Below are 21,916 nucleotides of genomic sequence, written 5' to 3'. Positions count from 1 at the left end.
CTACGTATCACCTCTGCTATTTGGGGCAGTTCGGTATTGCATGTGATTCTAGCATTGTATCTGCGGGGTGTGAGGGGTGCGGGTGCTTCGCAATAGACCTCTTACCACAGTCAGAAGTCAGGTCCGTGTCTCACATATAATTCACAGCGCTAGTATTGGTACAATCAATCTTAGTATGTCTTTAAAAACTGTTATATATGTTCATCTGTTTACACTGACTTTGCTTGAAGTAGCATCAGTCCGTGTCCCCAGGCGGCCGCGTGTGTACAAATGGCCCGGCCCAGCTGCTACGAGGATGCCTCAGTGCTTCTCCCCCACAGTGCAGTTACACGTCCCCAGCCGATACGCTCAGGCAGGCATCGCTACGTCTCACTCGCGGGGCCCTCAATGAACCGCCCCGCGAGTGAGACGTAGCGAATCTCACGACTGGTGGAATCACTGCGATTGTTCTCGCAGTGATTCCACCAGTCGGCTCCCCAAGCGCACAGCTCCCCTCAGTACGTCAGGGTCGCTACATACGATCCTCCAATGCCATCAGTCGGACCTTTCGATAGCTATATGGCACAGCGCTATCCCTCCGGCTGTATTCGTCTGGGTGCCAATCTGGATGGGGGTCCGTAGAAACAGAAATCAGCCACGCCGCAGCAGGTATGGCGGCAGCGCGATCCGCGACTTCTGATTCCCCAGAATCTGGGTATGGGGGCCGCCATGTTGTTCCTAATGTGGCATCAGGGTGAGCCACCGATTGTCACGCTTGTACCACTTGTTATCGCAGCAATTTCGCCAGCGAGCAGTCCCCTAGTGTCAGGATGCTCAGCACTGCAGTGCAGTAGGGCCGATGACTTCAGGAAAACAGGATTACTGTAGGATTATGCCGGTGGTCGGCGGAGCCGCGGTATTATGCGGCCATCTTGCCGTGCATCAGGCCACGCCCACCACACTCGCTGCACACCTAGCAGAAGACACTCTTATGTTGCACAGGCCTTTCCCAATAACTATTCAAACAATGATACAGGCTGTCTTAATGAGCGCTGAGCACAGCCGGTAACATATTCCATGCTTTCAAGTTAGTCATTTCCATGTTTGAGTTTCTCATCCAGCCTTTTTTTTGCATCTTTGTAGAGTATTGTCCTGCATTTATAAAGGAACAAACAGGGCTATGACTACCAGAATGCAAGGGCAAACCCTGGCCTGGATGGCCAACTATCACATGGAATCGCGAAAAAGATGATTTTCTCAAATAATTAAGAACCACAGTGTAAATGCTGAGCACACTGCTGCTGATGGACTTCTAAGCGCTTGTGCTATGTCTGTAGCAAGCGCCTTCTTGTACAACACTCTAATTACAGAATCCCTCCCACATGAACTCAAGACTTCAGTCATCAGTTTTTCTCAGATGCCAACTGTTGGTGACCCTCTCACACTCCACGGTTGCCAAATACCAAGGATTTCACCACTTGCCTCCTTCTTCCACCACCCTACACTTCTGTCTCTTTGTCTCATTCTTATAGGTTCTTAATTTACTGCAGGACCCGCAGGCCAGCCACCGCCGGAGCCTGCTCAGTCACATGCACAATAGAGTCTCGTATTACACTTATTTACTGCGGGATCAGCAGTCCAGTCACTGCCGGAGTCTGCTCAGTTACATGCACAATAGAGTCTCAGATTACACTTATTTACTGCTGGATGAGCAGGCCAGCTACCGCTGGAGCCTGCTGAGTCACGTGCACAGTAGAGTCTCAGATTACACATATTTACTGTTGGATCAGCAGGCCAGCCACCGCTTGAGCCTGCTCAGTCTCATGCACAATAGGGTCTCGAAATAGACTTATTTACTGCAGGAACCGCAGGCCAACCACCACCGGATTCTGCTCATTCACATGCACAATAGAGTCTCGGATTACACATATTTACTGTGGGACCAGCAGCCCAGCTCAGTCCCATGCACAATAGTCTCGTATTTATAGGAGAACAGCAGGCCAGCCACCGCCGGAGCCTGCTCAGTCACATCCATAATAGAGTCTCGGATTACACTTATTCATTGTGGGACCAGCAGGCCAGACACTGCCTGAGCCTGCTGATAGGGTCTCGGATTACACTTATTTACTGTGGGACGCGCAGGCCAGCGACCACCGGAGCCTGCTCAGTCACATGCATAATATAGTCTCGGATTACACTTATTTACTGCAGGACCCGCAGGCCAACCACCGCCCGAGCCTGCTCATTCACATGCACAATATAGTCTTGGATTACACATATTTACTGCCGGACCAGCAGGCCAGCTACTGTCGGAGCCTGCTCAGTCTCATGCACAATAGAGTCTCGGATTACACTTATTCACCGCTGGACCAGCAGGCCAGCCACCACCGGAGCCTGCTCAGTCTCATGCACAATAGAGTCTCGGATTACACTTATTCACCGCTGGACCAGCAGGCCAGCCACCGCCGGAGCCTGCTCAGTCTCATGCACAATAGAGTCTCCGATTACACTTATTCACCGCTGGACCAGCAGGCCAGCCACCGCCGGAGCCTGCTCAGTCTCATGCACAATAGAGTCTCCGATTACACTTATTCACCGCTGGACCAGCAGGCCAGCCACCGCCGGAGCCTGCTCAGTCTCATGCACAATAGAGTCTCGGATTACACTTATTCACCGCTGGACCAGCAGGCCAGCCACCACCGGAGCCTGCTCAGTCTCATGCACAATAGAGTCTCGGATTACACTTATTCACCGCTGGACCAGCAGGCCAGCCACCGCCGGAGCCTGCTCAGTCTCATGCACAATAGAGTCTCCGATTACACTTATTCACCGCTGGACCAGCAGGCCAGCCACTGCCGGAGCCTGCTCAGTCACATGCATAATAAAGTCTTGGAATTACACTTATTTACTGCGGAAACAGCAGCCCAACCACCGCTGGAGCCTGCTAAGTCTCATGCACAATAGAGATTCAGATTACATTTATTCATTGTGGGACCAGCTGCCCAGTAGGCCAGCCACTGCCGGAGTCTGCTTAGTCACGTGCCCAATAGAGTCTCGGATTACATTTACTTACTGCGGGACCAGCAGGCCAGCCACTGCCGGAGTCTGCTCAGTCACATTCACACTAGAGTCTCGGATTACACTTACTTACTGCGGGACCAGCAGGCCAGCCACTGCCGGAGTCTGCTCAGTCACGTGCACAATAGAGTCTCGGATTACACTTACTTACTGCGGGACCAGCAGGCCAGCCACCGCCGGAGTCTGCTCAGTCACGTGCACAATAGAGTCTCGGATTACACTTACTTACTGCGGGACCAGCAGGCCAGCCACCGCCGGAGTCTGCTCAGTCACGTGCACAATAGAGTCTCAGATTACACTTACTTACTGCGGGACCAGCAGGCCAGCCACTGCCGGAGTCTGCTCAGTCACATTCACTCTAGAGTCTCGGATTACACTTATTTACTGCAGGACCCAAAGCTCAGCCACATTACTTATGACATCATCCAATTGTGACCATCTGTTGTGGGCTTTTTGAAGTGGGAGAAATTCAGCAGCATGGTTTATGATATCACCAGAACCCATCAATTGCAATATTGGACCACATAACATTACCCAGTATGCATCCTGTATACTTTTACATGTATACTTTACTTTTTTCCATGCCATTGATTAAGGAGAGTACTGAGCAAGGTAGGGCTGTGAGTTATGATGTGTGTTATGCGTTGCACTGCCAAACCTCAAGGCTTTTTCAGTTTTGTGTTCACTGAACTATAAATAACCTTTTACTGTTTTTCAGTAAAACTCATGTTTTTATTTTAATATATCCCATTCACCTAACGTGTACCTATTCCAGCTCCTATATAGATCAAAAAGGTAGTTTAGTTGTTTTCTTGTATCATTTTAGAGTTTTATTTTAGATTAGTCTGAGCATGTTTAGTGATCTAAACCCCTTGAGGTATGATATTTTTTTAAGTCTCTGCCTAAGTAGCCCCAGAGCGGGCCCATTATTTTCTTTGTGTTGGGTAAACTTAGAGAGTTTTCCACCCCAACACCCACTGCAGTCTGTCCAACCAGTTGTTTTCAGTGGGCGCTGCCATCTGCTGTCGGTTGTAAGGGGTGTATTTTGGTCGATGGTCTGTCTAGGATCATCACAACTGGACAACCCACCAGCCCAGGTCCTGTAAGCTCCTCAATTACTTGCAGCACCTCCTTCCACAAGGGTTGTAACTGAGGTCAAGACCAAATGATGACTGTAAGGTTCCCCCTTTCACCACACCTTCTTCAATATTCCCTGCTTTCTGGTTCATTGTTAATCATGAGGGGGTATCATTCCATTTACATGGCAGTTTCATCATTGTCTCCCTCCCTCCCATGAGTATGGCAGAATTGTTTGTGTGGGTAAGAATGCCATTCCATTGCTTTTCATATATTGATATCTGTAGTTCTTTCACCCAAGTTCTTGGAAATGCTGAGTTTCCCTCGCGATCCTCTTTTATTGAGAACCTTATGGAAATGAGAGTTGAGTGTTTCTAAACTTCACGTGTCAGTTGGTATTTCACAAAAGGAACTGTGTGATTCAGGGGTTCAAGAGTATGTATCTTCCCTCGCCCAAATGTATCGTCCAACCCTTTTCTGTTTCTCTTCAGGTCCAGTGTACCAGGAAGTTCTTGGTTTCTACATAATAATATTTAAGAAGGTTGGGAGCTATACATATGGACACACATTTAACGTTTTAGGTATAGGGTTGGGTAGGGGTTGGGGTTTAAGATTTAGAGTTGGGTAGGATTAAGGTATGGGTAGGGATATACGGTGGTAAAGGTATTTTACGGTTTAGGGATGGGTAGGGGTATTGGGTGGTAAGCGCGTTTTTAGGGTTTAGGATAAGTGTATTCAGTGGTAAGGGTATTTTTTTAATTTAGGGGAGGGTAAAGGTATTGGATGGAAGGGAATTGTAAGAGTTTAAGGTAGGTAAGGGTATCGGTTGGTAAGGGAATTTTTAGGGGTTGGTAAAGGTAACACTTACCTTAATTATACTTACCTTAAATAAACTTTTCATGCGTGGTAAAAGCATATGCTTGGTATAAATTTGTGTGATAAAAATGCGTGGTAAAGGCACGCGTGGTATGTGCCAGCATTGTAATGTCATACAACCCCTTGGGATGGTTTCAATGTGCACTGTCGTTTACCTATACGTTCTTTAGTGTCCTACCAGATACAGTCGAACAGTAAGATTGGATATCAGTTATACAGTCTTTGGGAATATGCAGGGTTATTGTTTGCCATACATATAATATTCTTATGAGGACTGGCATTTTAGTGGCTGCTATTCTAACCAATAAGGACAGTATTCTATGATGTTAGCTGCTTAATTCCACTTTAACCACCCTCATTAATTGCTGGTTAGTTTCTCTGGTTTTACTGTGATTCTAGCCAGGTCTATGCCCAAGTATCGAACTGACGTTTCAGCCCATTTAAATGGGATCATACTTTGTACCTCTCAAATTAAGTATTCTGAGGGTCGACATGTTTAGAACCTCTGATTTGTTTAGGTTCCTTTTGAAACCTGACAGCTGTTGATAGACCCTCACTTACTGCATTTGGTTTGGGAGTGCAGTAAGGAAGTCAGTCAAGAAAAGCAGAATGTATTCCATGAACATTGAGATCTTAGTTATTTGCACACATAGGTTTATCCTTTTTTTATTGCATTTAGTCTAATTCTCTGGGACAGAGTCTCTTGGGTAATCGCAAAGAGAAGGGGTGAAAGGATGCTCCTCTGTCTCATACCCTTACCAGTCGGTACCCTGTGAGAAAGGGATTCATTAACTTTAATCTTTTCTTTTTGGGCTTGATAGCCTTCTAACAGCCAGCTACCATAGCCCTCCCCGAAGCCCATCCCTCGTACTATGTCTGCCATAAATTCCCATTCCACTCTATCGAATGCATTTTCCCCTCTACACCTAATATCTAATAAAAGAAGGGCTTTTTTTGGATTGAAAGTCTCTCCTTATATGGTCTGAAGGCACAGTGCTACTATCAAGGTGAATATTTTCACATCAAAGTTATAAGTAAATTAAAATGTCCTGGACTTGCCCCTTAAGCCAAGCGCCCTCTTGATGGACTGGCACAAAATTCAATGTACCAGTACAAAGGAATCCTTCTAATGCCAACTTATTTGCTGATTTTTCACGCAGTGGAAATCAAATTCATGGGTGAACATTCTCCCCCCTGATGTTTAAACTGGGTCCCCTGATGGATCCCTAAGAACTTAAAATACCGAGAATAGGTTTAGCGTGCTAAGTCTGCCACATTTTGTGCAAATTCATAAAATACTGCCAAAGTTGTTTGTGAATCAAAACTGTTATGAGGGCCCTTTAACATTGTCATCCACATTAGATTGCATAAAACATGAATTACCTGCACCAGGTGTAACTTGCTAACTAAGCAAACACAAGGAGATGATGGACGGAGCGCTGAAACTTTTCAGACAATCACCCCAGTCACAGATCTGGATTGAATCCATTATCATTCTTTAGCTCACTTCACCACTTCAGTTCAGACCCAGCTATATGCAAATCAGTCTTGACCCTGTGCCTCATGGGAACAGTCCAGCCCGAACTGCCAAGCCAGGTCTTCCCTGAACCGGAAACAAGAATCCTGGGACCAGTTTCTGGGTAACACCCTTCATCAGCCAGGCTAGCTTGAATCCAGTGGCAAAGTGAGCAAGGGACCCACGTCTGGGCATACCCTGCCAACTTAGGGCGAACAAAGCAAACACAAGGAGATGATGGACAGAGCTAACAGCCTGCCACATTTGATGCAGAGGCATCAAACACTGCCAAAGTTATAAGCAAAGGAAAATTGTATTGGCCCCCTCATTCATTTTGACCCGATGGATTGACACAAAACTTGATATACTCATAGGAAAACACACTTTCGAAGCTTCAATAAAAGTTTGATTAGATTTGTCACATGGTGCCAAATTTGCCAAATGAACACTCAAGAGTCATCTCAACATAGTATTAGTTTGCTAAATTTCCCACATATTCTTCAAACGGTGCAAAAGTTAAGATGAAATCAACAAATGACTTAACAAGCTAGCAAAAGAGTTCACCATTTCAATCCCACCTTCTTCAAGCACTTAGGCCCTCACTTATGAGGATTTCGGGTAGGGCAGCACAGCAAGTCGCCTTGCTGCGCTGCCCTACGCTAAATTGAAAGGGTAGGAATGCACCTTATTTATCCAATATGGTGCATTTATATCCTTTTCCCTGCGCTGGTGCCGATTCTGCAGCCTAGCCCCAACGCAAGCACCCTTTGGGTGCCTGTGTTGTCAGCTGGATTATTTTGTGCAGGAAACAATCCTGAGAGCTGTTTTCCTCATTCTATGTTTGGTGCAGAGCAAAAAACTAGGAAAAATAGAAATACTTCTCCTTATTACGCCTCACCTCAGGAGGTGTAAGATTTTGACACAGTCCTTGTAAATCTGGGAATGCACCAAAAACCATGGGAGTTGCATAGGAACACCCACTGCAACGCCCATGGGACTCCTCCCTTGCAAAAAATATAAAGTAAGACCTGACCCAGACCCTCTGTGGTTCAACTACTATGTCGTGTGAGGCTAGGTAGCCTGTGGAGAGTTGGGTGCAGGGTGAGACTGAAGGCCAGACCCATAGGCTCTGTGGTCTATCCCACCTGCACACCCCCAAAGGTCCTGCACAGTGGAGTTTGGCACCTTCAATAATTTGAAGTAGGGGTTGACTTGCCTTTGTGCACAGAAGAGATTGACTACCTGCATACTGTTCGGCACAGGGTCTGGCTGCAGTTTAGGCCCTGCCACCAACCCCTGAAGACTGTGTGCAAAAGGGTATGACAAGCCACAGCAGGTTGTTCGTGCAGCCATCCCTATGCCTGTGTGCAGTGGGGGTTGCCTGCATGCCGAGGGTTTGGCCAGCGGCCAGGCCCTCAGGCACTGTAGCCAAACTCTGCTTTGTACAGCCAAAGGCTGTGTGCATCCGGAGTAGATCTCTCTTTGGCAGTGTGCAGCAAGGGCTGCCTGTCTTTTAGCTAGGCACAATGGAGTTTGGCCACCCTCAAAGGGCTGAGCACAAAGCCTGGTCACAGGCCAGGCCCTGCTGCCAACCACTAGCACACATGTCCAAAGGCCCTGAGTAGCAGGAGCTGGGTGCCCACAGCAGGCTGGGTGCAAAGACTGACAGAAGCCAGAAAGACAAGAACTGCTTGAATGTGGAACAATATATTCTCATGAACCAACCAACAGCTGCAGTGGTCCATTAAGATTTGAGGCTCATCCGTGGATTCCAGAAAATAGTTATGGCTTGATCCATCGAGATCAAAAACCAAGCTCCAAACCTTAAGGAGAAAGTAGCCCATCCTTGTGCAGATATCATTCGATAGCCAACTCCCCATTGAGAAGGAGACACTGAAGAGAAGCATCAGCTTTTTCTGGAAGGAAAATGTGACATAAGAAAGCCAGCAGAGCTAGGCAACAGCAGGTTCCATTAACCAAGAGGAATTGAGCAAATACCCACAATGTCCCTGGTGAGGATTGTCTTCACTCACTTATGAGGTGAGAGTCAGGTGGGTCACACTAGTCTTTATTCATGTGGAACAACAGGGATGATGAAGCATCTCAGAACTACTCATCCAAATGAGTTTACCAGGGCTGAGATAGAGCACAGGAGACAAGGTGAGTGAGAGGAAGAAGAAAGAGTGCCTGAGTGAGTTGGGCTCCCTTGTCCTTTGTCTCAGCTGAAGTCCTGCAAGCACCTGAAGAAGAGTATGATCAGAGGCTGAAGATGTTTCCACACTATTGCACAAAGTGCAAAAAATATATACTTAGGTGAGAAAAATCAGAGCACAATCTCTTTTGATCAGCACTTCAAAAGTTTGTCAGCCAGCCTTGCAGAGTAATTATGCTACAGAATATTCTTTTTTTAAGTTACTCAAACAAGTATTAGGCACCAGTTAACAAAAGACAATGAAAACATCCAAAAAGGTGGAAATTAAAGATACAAAAATGTGTTTAAAAAAATCCCACCGCCTTAGAAAAACATAAGAAAGGTTCTGCTAAAAGAAAGAAAAAAAACTGTGTGCAAATCGGATTGGTCACTTGCACCAGGGCCAACCCCTCCTCGCACACGGCCAGAGCTGCACACTGTGTGGGTCGGCTGCCCACTTGCCATGCACAATGATGTCATTAATGATGTCATTTCAGATGTCAACAGTGACATTATCAATTATATCATACTGCCTGTCATGAGTGATGTAATATGTGAGGTCATAAGCAGTGCATGGCAACTGCACAAGTTATAGTTACTTCAGTTAACTATAACTGGTGAATTTGAGTTTCTTTTTGTTTAAAATGGTATTTTAACAGACATTTTCACGCAATTATAACATCACTTTAACCTTTGTTTTTTTGTTATTGAATTTCAAAGATTTTTTCAATGTTAAGTATGGTATTGCTATACCTAACTATTATGGCACGTTAACCTTTGTTTTTTTCAGTGAATTTCTCGTTTTTTTTATGTGAATTAATATTTTATTACTCAGCCTCCAAATCTCCCGCAGCGCACTGCTTTTGACCATATACGTTGCGGGATTGAGCACAGGTACTGAATTGTGGCAAGACTGTATGCCCAACCCCCAGCAGGAAGCCATCACCCCATTGCTGGCCACCCCCAACAGTAGCACAACACCAAAGGACACCCACCCAAATTATTTGTTGCCTTTTACTTTGGTCTACTGGTAATTTTGAGGAACTCCAATACATTTTTGTTAGGCTGCTCTGAGTACTGTCGGTCTGCAGTAACATAAAAAACAACAACATTTTTTGCAATTTGAACCTGGGGGCGAGGGTCCGTCTAGGCCTCCCCCATACAAGAGCCATGGGGTCAGGGTACACCTACCCAAGATCCTTATTTTTATTTTATTTTAATATTCAGGGAAATTCAGTACTACCGCGGGAGTATCAAAGGAGTACTGAGTTACTACCAAGGGACAAATTACAAATGAAGCCTTCTGATAAGCTGGTCCCACGGGACTAAGACCTTTTACGCAAAACTGAGCGCGGAGCTGCTGCGATTGGCTGGCCACAACATGAAAAGAAAGGTTGCAGCAGCCATTACATGACGTGGGGTGTTGGTCCACTGTCCTGAAAAGGTTTTTGGAAAAGAGCATAAGTGGGAAGAGTAAGGATACCCCCAAAGATCCCAAAATTAATTTATGTAAACATTGTTGCACCATCCAGCAGGTGTCCCAAGGGATCGGGCCAACATTTAAAAAAAAAAATTGGAATGTTGCATGTTAGACCTGTCAGGGTCTGGGTGGTCTTTCCCCCACACTTTTTTCATTATTCCTCCATTTTTGCTGATCTGTTTTTTGGTGGCCTTAGGACTCTGTGTACTTTACCACTGCTGACCGGAGATAAAGTTTGTGTGCTCACTCCCTAAAAAATGTTAACAGTGACTTACACCTAATTGGCACACTTCATTTACTAGTGGATCCCACAGCACTCATTGTGCCACCCACTTAAGTAGCCTTTTAAATACGTGTCAGGCCTGCCACTGCAGCCTGTGTGTGCAGTTTTAAACCTTTTACTAGGCCCAAATCTTCCTTTTTAAATACATATGTCACCCCTAGGGTAGGCCCTACAAAGCCCGTAGGACAGGGTGCAGATCATTTAAAAAGTTGGACATGTACTTTTGTCTTCACATGGTAGTGAAAAACTCTTACATTTGTTTTTCAGTACCTCAAGGCCTACCTCTCCATACTATAACATTGGGTTACCTCAATACTTTTAATAAGTGATACCTTTCAATTGGGGGAAGGTGGGAAGATCGAGTTTGGTGTCTAAAGAATTGTCATTTAAAACCCTCTTTAATGGTAAAGTTGGATGTTAAATCACAATTCTGAAAATGCCACTTTTAGAAAGTTGGGATTTTTGTGTCCCAACAATTTGGTGCCTGCAGCCTGTAACCAGGGTCACATGACTAGGTGTTGCTGGCAGTTGATCTTTGTGCATTGCTCTGATACAGTGAGACAAAGGGGGGAAAGGTAGTGGCAGGATGGGCCATAACTGTCAGGAGGAGTGTGACCCATGTGTGACAACTATGCTCAGACGTGTGTCCCATGCTCCCTGTGCCACTGGAATCAAGCTATACTTGGCTGATTAGCCAATAACAGAGGCAAAATCAGTAATAGGTTGCTTGTATTCTGGTTCAGGGAGGACCTGGCTTGGCAATTCAGGCTGGACTGTTACCTTTCAAACAAGGTCAAGACTGATCTGGGTTCCAACTGAGGTGGCATGGTGGATGAAAAACGATGGATTGGGATGCGCCTCGATTGCCAGTGGCTGAGATAAATTCAAGCATTCCACCCATCACCTTGTTGCTGTTGTAGTTGTTACTTCATGGGTGTTACCCAGAAGCCGGTTCCAGGATAATTGTTTCCGGTTCAGGGAAGACCTGGCTTGGCAGTTCGGGCTGGACCTTTCCCATGTGGCACAGGGTACATATAGCTGGGTCTGAACTAAGGTGGCGAAGTGAGCTAAAGAATGATGATGGATTCGACCCAGATCTGTGACTGGGGGTGAGTGTCCGAAAAATTTCAGCACTCCGTCCATCATCTCCTTGTGTTTGCCTCATGGAGAAAGTCAACACAGAGTTTTTCAGTGGATACATCTTTGTCCTTTGCAAGAGGTTTTCGGTGCCACTTACGCTTTGGAAACAAGACAAGGAGAGAAGTCCATCTGAGACTCGCTAAACTCACTGAGAAGTGAATCTGTGATCACTTACACTGAACTAAGAGTGGCATTGAGTGAAGTGAGCTTAACTTTCCACTGCTGGATATTTCAGTCTCTACTTGTCAGTGTTAAGTTACTGAATCACACCCAGCAGCACTTGAAGTTCAGTAATGCACTGCTCAGACTTGGCGGTGGAGCACTCTAGCTCGCGGCTCCTTTTCTGTGCACATCTAATAGCGCCTGTCTTGTTGAATGGATGACAGTCCTTAAAGAGCCATTATGTGGGATAGCATTTACTCCCTCGAGCATGCGGCACTATCCTGTATTTATGGGTATTGATTGCACCCAATGGGCACCCAGTCTCATCTGTTCTGATTAGGACGCTCTGTTGACCTAAGCCTCACACTTAACAGAGAAGAGTAAGTGTTGATTGCCTCTTTATTACTCAATATTCAGTAATTAATGCCTGTCCGGATCATTTCAGTTGAAGACCCATGGCATCGCACCAGCACCTCGCAGTGAGCTAGTTCACACGTGAAGCACAGTCAGTGTGTCATGGGCTCTAATGAGAGGAAGAAAATGCCCCCACAGATGCTGTTTGAATGATAAAATACAGCAATATTTAGGGATCAATGAGGTCCTCCGCACTTTTGGTCCCGGTGCCACTGCACCTTCTGCACCAATGTAAGCTACACCCTTGGGTGTGATGGTGGAAAGTGCTGTAAGGCAAGCACGCCTAACGCTGATCTTCTCTTGGTCCAATCACAGTCACCACCAGGCCGGTGTCAGTCAGTAACATTTGTTATTATATAGCGGGGACATAATGGCGAGTCTCAGAGCGCTATAGAAAAAACTCAAATAAATATGGACTTCTCAGCTGAACTTAAAGGAGATTAACTTCAGCATGAAGTGCATAGTGCTGTTATTATTAAGTTTTATTATTAATGGTATTATTATCATGAACAGCACTGTCCTCATCATTGTCATAGTCTCATATGGTCATCAACCTTCTTATTAAATTTCCTGTTATTATCTTTGTCCTCACTGTAGTCTTTGCAATCACTGTTACTGTTATTTTCAGTATGATTGTTATGATGGCGGCCAACCTTGTATTGTCACTGTTATCTGGATGAGCCTGAGGTCTTCACACTCAGGTCTTGGGGGGTTCCACAGAACCCTTAGAAGGGGGGGGGGTCACTTGAAGAGGGTCAGTGCCTTCACAAGTGCCCTCAGAGCAGGGGCTGACAGTGACACTCAAGAGGCATGTGGCATGCACACACGTCAGTTACAAGGGGTAGATACTAACATGCACTGAATACACCACCTGCAGCAGGGAAGCTTTCTTACTTAGGTTTCAGCTCGCTGTGCCTGAACCAGTGGAAGCAGTTACTACTGTGTTCTCCACTGAATAGCCTAGAATAACAGGAACCAGAAACTAATGTCTGCTCCAATGAATGGAACCACAGGAACCAGAACTGCTGCATACTCTACTGAATCACCTGGAACCACAGGAACAAGACACTAACGTTTGCTCTAATCAATGGAACCACAGGAACCAGATGCTGCTGTATTCTCCGCTGAATCGAATGAAACCACAGGAACCAGTCCTAATGTGTGCTCCAATTAATGGAACCACAAGAACCAGATACTACTGTGTACTCGACTGAATTGCTTGGAACCACGGGAACCAGATACTACTGTGTACTCCACTGAATCGCTTGGAACCATAGGAACCAGCTACTACTGTGTACGCTACTGAATTGCCTGAAACCAAAGGAAAGAGTTTCAGGCAATTGTGTTTACAGGCAATGTGTGCTCCAATTATTGGAACCACCGAAACCAGATACTACTCTGTGTTCCACTGAATGGAACCACGGGAACCAGATACTACTGTGTACTCCACTGAATCGCTTGGAACCATAGGAACCAGATACTACTGTGTACGCTACTGAATTGCCTGAAACCAAAGGAAACTGGTACTAATGTGCGCTCCAATTATTGGAACCACAGAAACCAGATACAACTCTTTGTTCCACTGAATGGAACCACAGGAACTACATACTACTGTGTGCTTCAATTAATGGAACCACAGGAACCAGATATCACTGCAAACACCACTGAATCACCTGGAACCACAGGAACTAGGTACTAATGTGTGTTCCAATGAATGGAACCACAGGAACCAGATACTACTGCGTTCTCCACTGAATCGCTTGGAACCACAGGAACCATTTACTACTGTGAACGCCACTGAATCACCTGAAACCAAAGGAACCAGGTACTAATGTGTGCTCCAATGAATTGAACCACAGGAATCAGATACTACTCTGTGTTCCACTGAATGGAACCACAGGAACCAGATACTACTGTGCACTCAACTGAATCGCCTAAAACCACAGGAACCAGATTCTACTGCAAACTCCACTGAATTGCCTGGAACCACAGGAACCACATACTATTGTGTGGTCCACTGCATGGAATCACAGGACCCACATATTACTGGGTGCTCCACTGAATGGAACCACAGAACCAGATACTAGTCTGTGCTCCACTGAATGGAACCAGATGCTACTGTGTACTCCACTGAATGGAAGCACTGGAACATGATACTACTGTGTGCTCACTAAATCACCTGGAACCACATGAACCAGATACTACTGTGTGCTCCACTGAATGAAACCATTGAAACCAGATCCTACTGTATGCTCACGGAGTCACCTCGAATCAGAAGAAGCAGATACTACTGTGTGCTCCATTGAATCACCTGGAACCAATGGAACCAGCTACCAATCTGTGCTCACCAAATTGCCTGCAACCAGATACTACTGTTTGCTCACGGAATTGCCTGGAAGCCCATTTCACTGTGCGCTCACTAAATTGCCTAGAATGAGAGGAATAAGATGCTTCTGTACTTACTAAATTGCTTGGACCCATAGGAATCACATACTTCTGGGTGCTCACTGAATTGCCTATAACGAGAGTAATCGGATACTACTGTATGCTCACTGAATCACCTGGAACCAAAAGAATCAGATACTGTTACGTGCTCACTAAATTGTCTGGACCCACAGGAACCAGATCATACTGTATGCTCACTGAATCACCGGAACAAGAGGGACCAGGTACCTCTGTGTGCTCCCTGAATTTCCCTGAACTAGAAGAATCAAATACTGCTGTGTGCTCCTTGAATTGCCTGGAAACAGAAGAATCAGATACTACTGTATGTTCACTGAATCGCCTGAAATAAGAGGAACCAGATACTGCTGTGTGCTCACTGATTCGTCAGGACTCACAGGAACCAGTCAGTAAACAAATGCTACTATGTCCTCACTGGATAATCTGTGTTCCACTGAATGGAACCACAGGAACCAGTGATCCAGCGGAGTTTACCAGTTCAGGTTACATACACACCACAACACTCACTTGGGCCCATATACATTCATACAATGAGCTAGCAAATATCCGCTGGGATCAATTTAGATGTACCTGTGTGAAAATGTATCTCACCAACTCTTACCAACCCTGTCTCATTTGGAAAATGTTCCCTTGTCGATAGATCTGATTGTAGATTAGAATAGGTAAGAAATAACACTAACCTTCATTTCAAAAGACCACAGACTCAAAGGATTTTCTTAAGATGTATCTGATCAAAATAATTTGTGAGTCAAGTCAAAATACATGTTCACAGCAAATTTCTCCATCAGGGAAGAAAGTACAGTTAGCTTAAATTGATTCTCAGTTAATAATTTTGTGATGACAGTACCTGAAGGGGAAGAAATAGAGAGCAGCACAAGGACATTACCACACAGAATTATATTTACGTAGAATGATGTGAGGACCTGGACAACAGGGAGCCAAAGATTCAGGACAGGTTCAGGACAGGGTAGGTGACCTCTTCTAGTGCAACGCCAGCGTCGCACCCCTCTCTGGTACTACTCTCTCCAGCTAGGGCTTGTCCGGAAACCCCTTCCTTCATGTGCCTCCTCGGTTCTGCCTTCTGCGAATTTCCCCTAAGTGTTGGTTTCTTCGATCAGCTCACAGACAGCATCTCAGCATGGCATCTGCATCTCTCGTGTGCAGCAGCATCTCCGGGTGGAAGGTGTGTCTAACTAAACTAACTACATCTGTTATACTATTCTTGTGTATGATCCACCCCCAAATGTTTCAATATTGTGAAAACCCCTAATTCTGATTGGGCCAGGAAATGGGGAGAGGTCATCACACCATACTAAATATAATATTTTTCTTTAGTTCTTTAGTCTAATTTCCCGCCCCTTAAATTTTCTTTCCTATGCTTTATTCCCACCCGCATTTCACATGTGGATCAATATTTTAGGCAACATTGTATTTTATATTTCCTCTTGCTGGTTCAAGAGTTGAGCTTCCCATGCGCTTCTTGTGAGCACGTCCTTGGCTGTGGTTCAATTGTGCCATCAGAGTTCAGAGCGGGTTTTCGGTGCGCATGCGCATCCAGTAGGTGGTTATGAATCTCAGTCACCCTCCAAGGCCCAAATACGAACTAATAATAAAGTCAAAGAAAAAGATGTTAAAATACGAAATAAATGAAGTCACTGTATACCACTTATTCCTACTCTAACCCCATTTACTTAGATATATCTTTAGCATTAGCAATTTAGTAAACCTGCAGGGTTTAGTTGGGGCATTAGCATGCGCAATAACATGTGAGTTTCAAGTGGCCATGTTAAAAGCTAGTGCTCAGCTGCAAAGTTTTCCCCCCAAGCGAAAGAAGACATCATACTACGTAGATGAAGTAGACGCATGCGTCGAGACTTTCCCGCGTTTTGGCAACCATTTTTAGTGACACTCGGGTTACTGGTTAGTAAAACACATAGGCATGCATCCCCTGGATACAATATAATGAATGTAATGCAATATTAGTATTTATGAACAAGTTGGTTACATTATTATATGTTATTTGGGAGGACTGCATACGAGCAAGTCTCTTTTATACAAAACCTTGCTCCATCAATCCCCTCTGTGATGGTATTTTATGCCATCACTAATTTCTGTTACTAAATCAGATGCCAACTTTAGCATTCTACCATTTCAATGTCTTCAACTCTTTCATTTCTTCCCTTATCCTTTTTGTATTGTAATCCCCTCATTATTTTGTAAATGGTTCCTTTCATCTCTTCAAGTTGTATTTCATCTAATTTTCTTTTCTTACATTTCTCATTCACTTCATGCTTCTTTCTTTTCTTGCAGTATTTGTGCCAACACATTACTGTCAAAACTAACAAAATTATGCCCATTATTGGCATTAGTATTTGACTTAAAATACTTTTACCTATGTGAAAAAATCATCTACCTATAGTAGCAAGACTATTAGTTATTTTCTTCCATACACTGTCAACCTCCAGTGGTTTCAATTCTTCTTCCAAATGTGTTATATTGTTAATATATCCTCCAATTTCAACGCTTTTGTCAGGAATGTAGGTGCAACACTGTTGCACTTTCAACATTTTACAGACTCCATCCTCTTTTACCAATAAGATATCAAGGGCAAGTCGATTTTGCAAAACCATAGATCTGACTGCAATTAATTCTGTATTGATCAACAAGAATACTCAAGCAGTGTCAGTTGATAACCGATCAACTACTGTAGACAATTGACAGATTTTTCGTGAATTAAGCAGAACACCCACTGAAGGTATTAATGCACAAATATATCACCTACTATTTCTGAAAAACTAGCCCTTTTGTTGCGTGTTAGTTCACTACTGTCTTCATTGCCCTCCAGTGATTCTCTTAACATGATAGACTTTAGGGAATACTATTCCAAAATAGCAACTCCAATACCAATGATCAGTTAGCCTACGGTAGGCTTTGTTTCCACATATATAATAAATTCCAGGAAATACTGGATCTGTTCCTCCTTTTAGTCCCCATCCCCCAATTACTAAGAAATTATGTTCACATTCACTGGTACCAATAAACGCATAGTTTATATTCTGTTTTTAATCTTCTTCTCAAAGTCCAGGGTCATAGCAGCATGAATCTTGCCAGTTGCAAAAAGTTCTTCCTTCTCAGCACATTTAGGTATCTGAGGTTTCGGTTCTGAGGTCCTTCTTTGGAAATCCTGTCTCCTCTGTTCAACTAAATTCAAAAATATCTTTACTTCTTCATGTAATTTACATGTTAAATTGCGCTTGTGTGCATCAGCTATATCTATTGTTTTCATTCTTAGAAAATATTCACCTATAACTTGTGAGTCTCTAGTACTAAGAACGGGGTTCATGCTCTTTCACAAAGGAACCTCTGAAAATATTACATCTACATTAGAATAATAATATTGTAGTTTTCCGGTTCTATAAAACAAGCTAGCTAGAACACTACATGAAATACCATATGTCAAAGGTAAGTGATGATAAGTTACCCCATCTGCTACTGATGTTGGCAGTTTCATACAGACATAACAGTCACTAACCTCTATAGTTTCTACATAACATACTAATAAATTTGCAAAAACATTTAAATCAGTGTTGTTTTTATTCACAGTGTGGTGTAAATCTGACTCGTCTGTTGTTTCTAAGACTACTCTACCTCTTTTAATGTTAGCCAGTCTCTCGTGTATATTAGTACTATTCTGCTTGTTCGTAACCATCAAACAGGGAATGGCCACAGTTAATACTAGCCACATTATGAGTACTAAAAATATGCTACATATACACATCCTACAGCACTTCTTTATACAGCTTCGTTTAGGTTTTCCAGCAACTTTATTATTAGACATTTTGGGATAAGAAGACTTCTCTTCTTTAAATCAGAATTTTTTTATGGGATAACACCTTAAGTTCTCTCTTTCTTTCAAGTGGGTCTCACTTCCTCGTCAATCCGTTCTGCATTCAATTCTTCATCACTTTCTTCACTTATTTCAAGATTTTCGAAGTCTTCAAGAATGACATATGTCCATTCAGGACCCCTAAACTTATTATTCAATGTTCTCAATCTTGGGCTTCTTCATTTGTAAGTTTCAGTTGAAGGCCCAAACTGGCTAGATACTTCATTTACTTGGTCAGGTTCTCCACTGATTGTCTCAAGGCTGTATTTCAGTCTTTTAATAATACTTGGCCAATTATCGCCTTTCCTGACTTTCTTAGCTTGCACTGCACTGTCAGTTTCCTCAATGGTTCTTTTGTTTTCATTTATTTGTGGCACAATTTGATCCTTTTCTTCTTCTTCAGATTTCCCCGCTATCTGACCTTGTCCAGGGATTATTATTTTAGCCTGTTCTGCCTGGATGTGTTCTTCTACCTTAATCTGACCCTGTTCAGGATTGTTTGTAATTGGTTTTTCTTCTTTATTCTGCACCTGTTTTTCTTTGCCTATCTGGTCCTGTTCAGGTCTTTCTGACTGTTGATTTTCTTCTGCCCGAACGTGTCCTCTAAGGTCTGTCTGTCCCTGCTCAGACTTGTGAATGAGGTTTTTATTTTCTTGTGTCTCAGTAGATTGTTCTTTCCATATCTGTTCCTGCTCAGGTTCCCTAATAACTGTACTCCTACTTTCCTGCGCACGTTCTTCTATTCCTAACTGATTCTCACTCTCTTCCTGTCTATCTAATTTTGTTTGACTTCTGGTTCTTACAATTACTTCTGGTGTGTCCACTACTGGGATCCAGTCGTCCTGAAAGGTGCTTGGTTGTTCTTGGTCACATAGGATCTACTATGGGCGATTCTTCAGCTGCACAACCTTCAGCAACTTCATCTGCTCGTCTCAATTGAGGATTTAGCTCTTCAGGAGCTGGCACTCTTTTTGTATGGCTTGCATGAATCCAATTAGGCAAACCTGCACATTTTACAGCTGTTGCTGTAACCAATGTAACCTGATGTGGTTTGTCCCTTCTTGGTGCTAGGCACGATTCTCGAGTGTGATTCTTCACAACTACCCAACCACCGGGATTCAGATCATGTGCTTGGCTCAGCTGCCTGTTGACTGCGTCTTCCCCAACCTGGTGAGAGATAGAACGCACTCGGTCAGCCAACTCTTTGCAGTACTCCAAAACCAAATCATCAGTTATATTCAACAGCTTGTGTCCTGGTATACATGCCTGTTTCATTGATCTTCCCATGAGTATTTCATGGGGACTCAATCCAGTATTTTTGTCAGAAATACTTCTGAGTCCCATCAGAACAAGAGGTAAAGCATCAGGCCACTCCAGTGGAGTGGATGCACACACCTTTCCCAGTCTTGACTTGATTGTGCCATTCAATTGTTCAACCACTCCAGAAGCCTCTGGGCGGTACATGCAGTGCAATTTTTGTTCGACTTTGAATGCTTCACAAATTAATCGGATTATCTCATTATTAAAATGAGATCCTCTGTTTGATTCAATTGTTACTGGAAAACCAAATCTCAGGATAAGTTCACGTAATAAGAATTTGGCCACTGTCAATCTGTCATTTCTTCGGGTTGGGTATGCTTCCACCCGCTTTGAAAACAAACTATGACAAGTATATATTTCGACCCTCGACAGGCAGGCAATTGAATGAAATCTATTTGAAGTCTTACAAAGGGACCTTCTGCTTTCCCAATCTTTCCCATACTAACCACTGTTTTTCTGCCGGGATTCATTTGTTTACATGTTAAACATCTTTGGCAAAGACTCTCTGCTACATTCCTGAATTAAACCAATCTTGTCTGAAATGTCTGATCATAGCATCTCTGCCTACATGTGTGTCTCCATGATACATCCTAGCCATAGGTGCAAGCATACAGCCTGGCATTACTGGTCGCCCATCATAACAGACCCACACACCATCTTCTGCCCTTCGTTGACATCCTATTTTCACCCACTCCTCCTTCTCTCTCCTATCTGCTTCATCTTGTAGATCTTTTACCTCCTCCCATGTTCCCAATCCTGCAAGTAGCATAAGTTGGCAGCTGATTCCACATGTTTCAATTTTCTTATTTAATGCAATTTTATGTCTGGCACACTGCTGGGCAACCTGGTCAGCGTATCTGTTACCTGCCGTCACATAGTCATCCCCTGACTGGTGAGCAGCACACTTGACCACTGCCACTTTTTTTGGTAATTGAATTGCCTCAATCAATTCTTTCACAAATTTTCCATTTTTAATGGGGTTCCAGAAGAAGTCAGGGAAATCCCTCTGCATTCAAAGCTGGCCAAAGTCGTGCACTACCCCGAAACCATACTGACTATCAGTAAAAAATGGTTACATTCCAATTTTTCACAATTTTGCATGCTTTAATTAAAGCTATTAATTCAGCTACTTGTGCAGACCTGACTTCTGGTAAATAGGATGCTTCGACTATTTCAGCCAATGTACATACAGCATGAGCATCACTCAACCCTCCTTCCTCATGACGCATGCATGAGCCATCTACAAATAATTCATGGTCTGCATCCTTCAAAGGTTCTCCCTGCATGTCTGGTCGTGGTTTGGTACTGAGTTCTGTCATGACGAGACATTCATGTTCGACCTCATCTTTCATATCTTCTTGGTATGGGTCCGGCAACAAGGTGGCAGGGTTAAGAACTGTACACCAGACTATGGTCTCATTTTCAGCCCCCAGTATGATTCTTTCATACTTAATCGACTAGGGGTAAGATACTGAGTTTGAGTTCTTGTTAAAAGAATCACGACTGGATGAGGGGCGTACACCTTTACAGGATGTCTCATCACAATTGATTCACTTTATTCCAGGCTCACACAGGTTGTGGCTACAGCTTTTAGACAACCAGGCAATGTACATGCTACGGGGTCTAAAGTAGCAGAAAAATACGCCACAGGTTGTCGCATCGGACCATTTCTTTGTGTTAGGACTGAGAGTGCACAATTATCTCTCTCATAGCAGAATAATGCAAATTCTTTTGAATAATCTGGCATTCCCAGAGCAGGTGCTTCACACAGACAGCTTTGTAATTTCACAAAAGCTCCCATGCTCACATCATCCCACTCTAGTGGGTCCTTTGCTCTCTTTTTTGTCATCTGTATCAGAGTTTTAGCCAGAAAGGAAAACCCTACAATCCACTGTCTACAATATCTTACGACCCCAAGAAACATCCTTATTTCTCTTCGGGTTCGTGGCAATTGCATTTGCCTTATTATTTTTATTCTTTCAGAGGTCACCTTCCTAACCCCTCTCTCTATTTGATGTCCCAGGTATTTAACCGAGTTTTGGCAAAACTGT

This window comes from Triturus cristatus, chromosome 8 (genome assembly GCF_964204655.1).
Source record: "Triturus cristatus chromosome 8, aTriCri1.1, whole genome shotgun sequence".
Classification (NCBI taxonomy): Eukaryota; Metazoa; Chordata; class Amphibia; order Caudata; family Salamandridae; genus Triturus; species Triturus cristatus.
Note: the sequence above shows the minus strand (reverse complement) of the source record.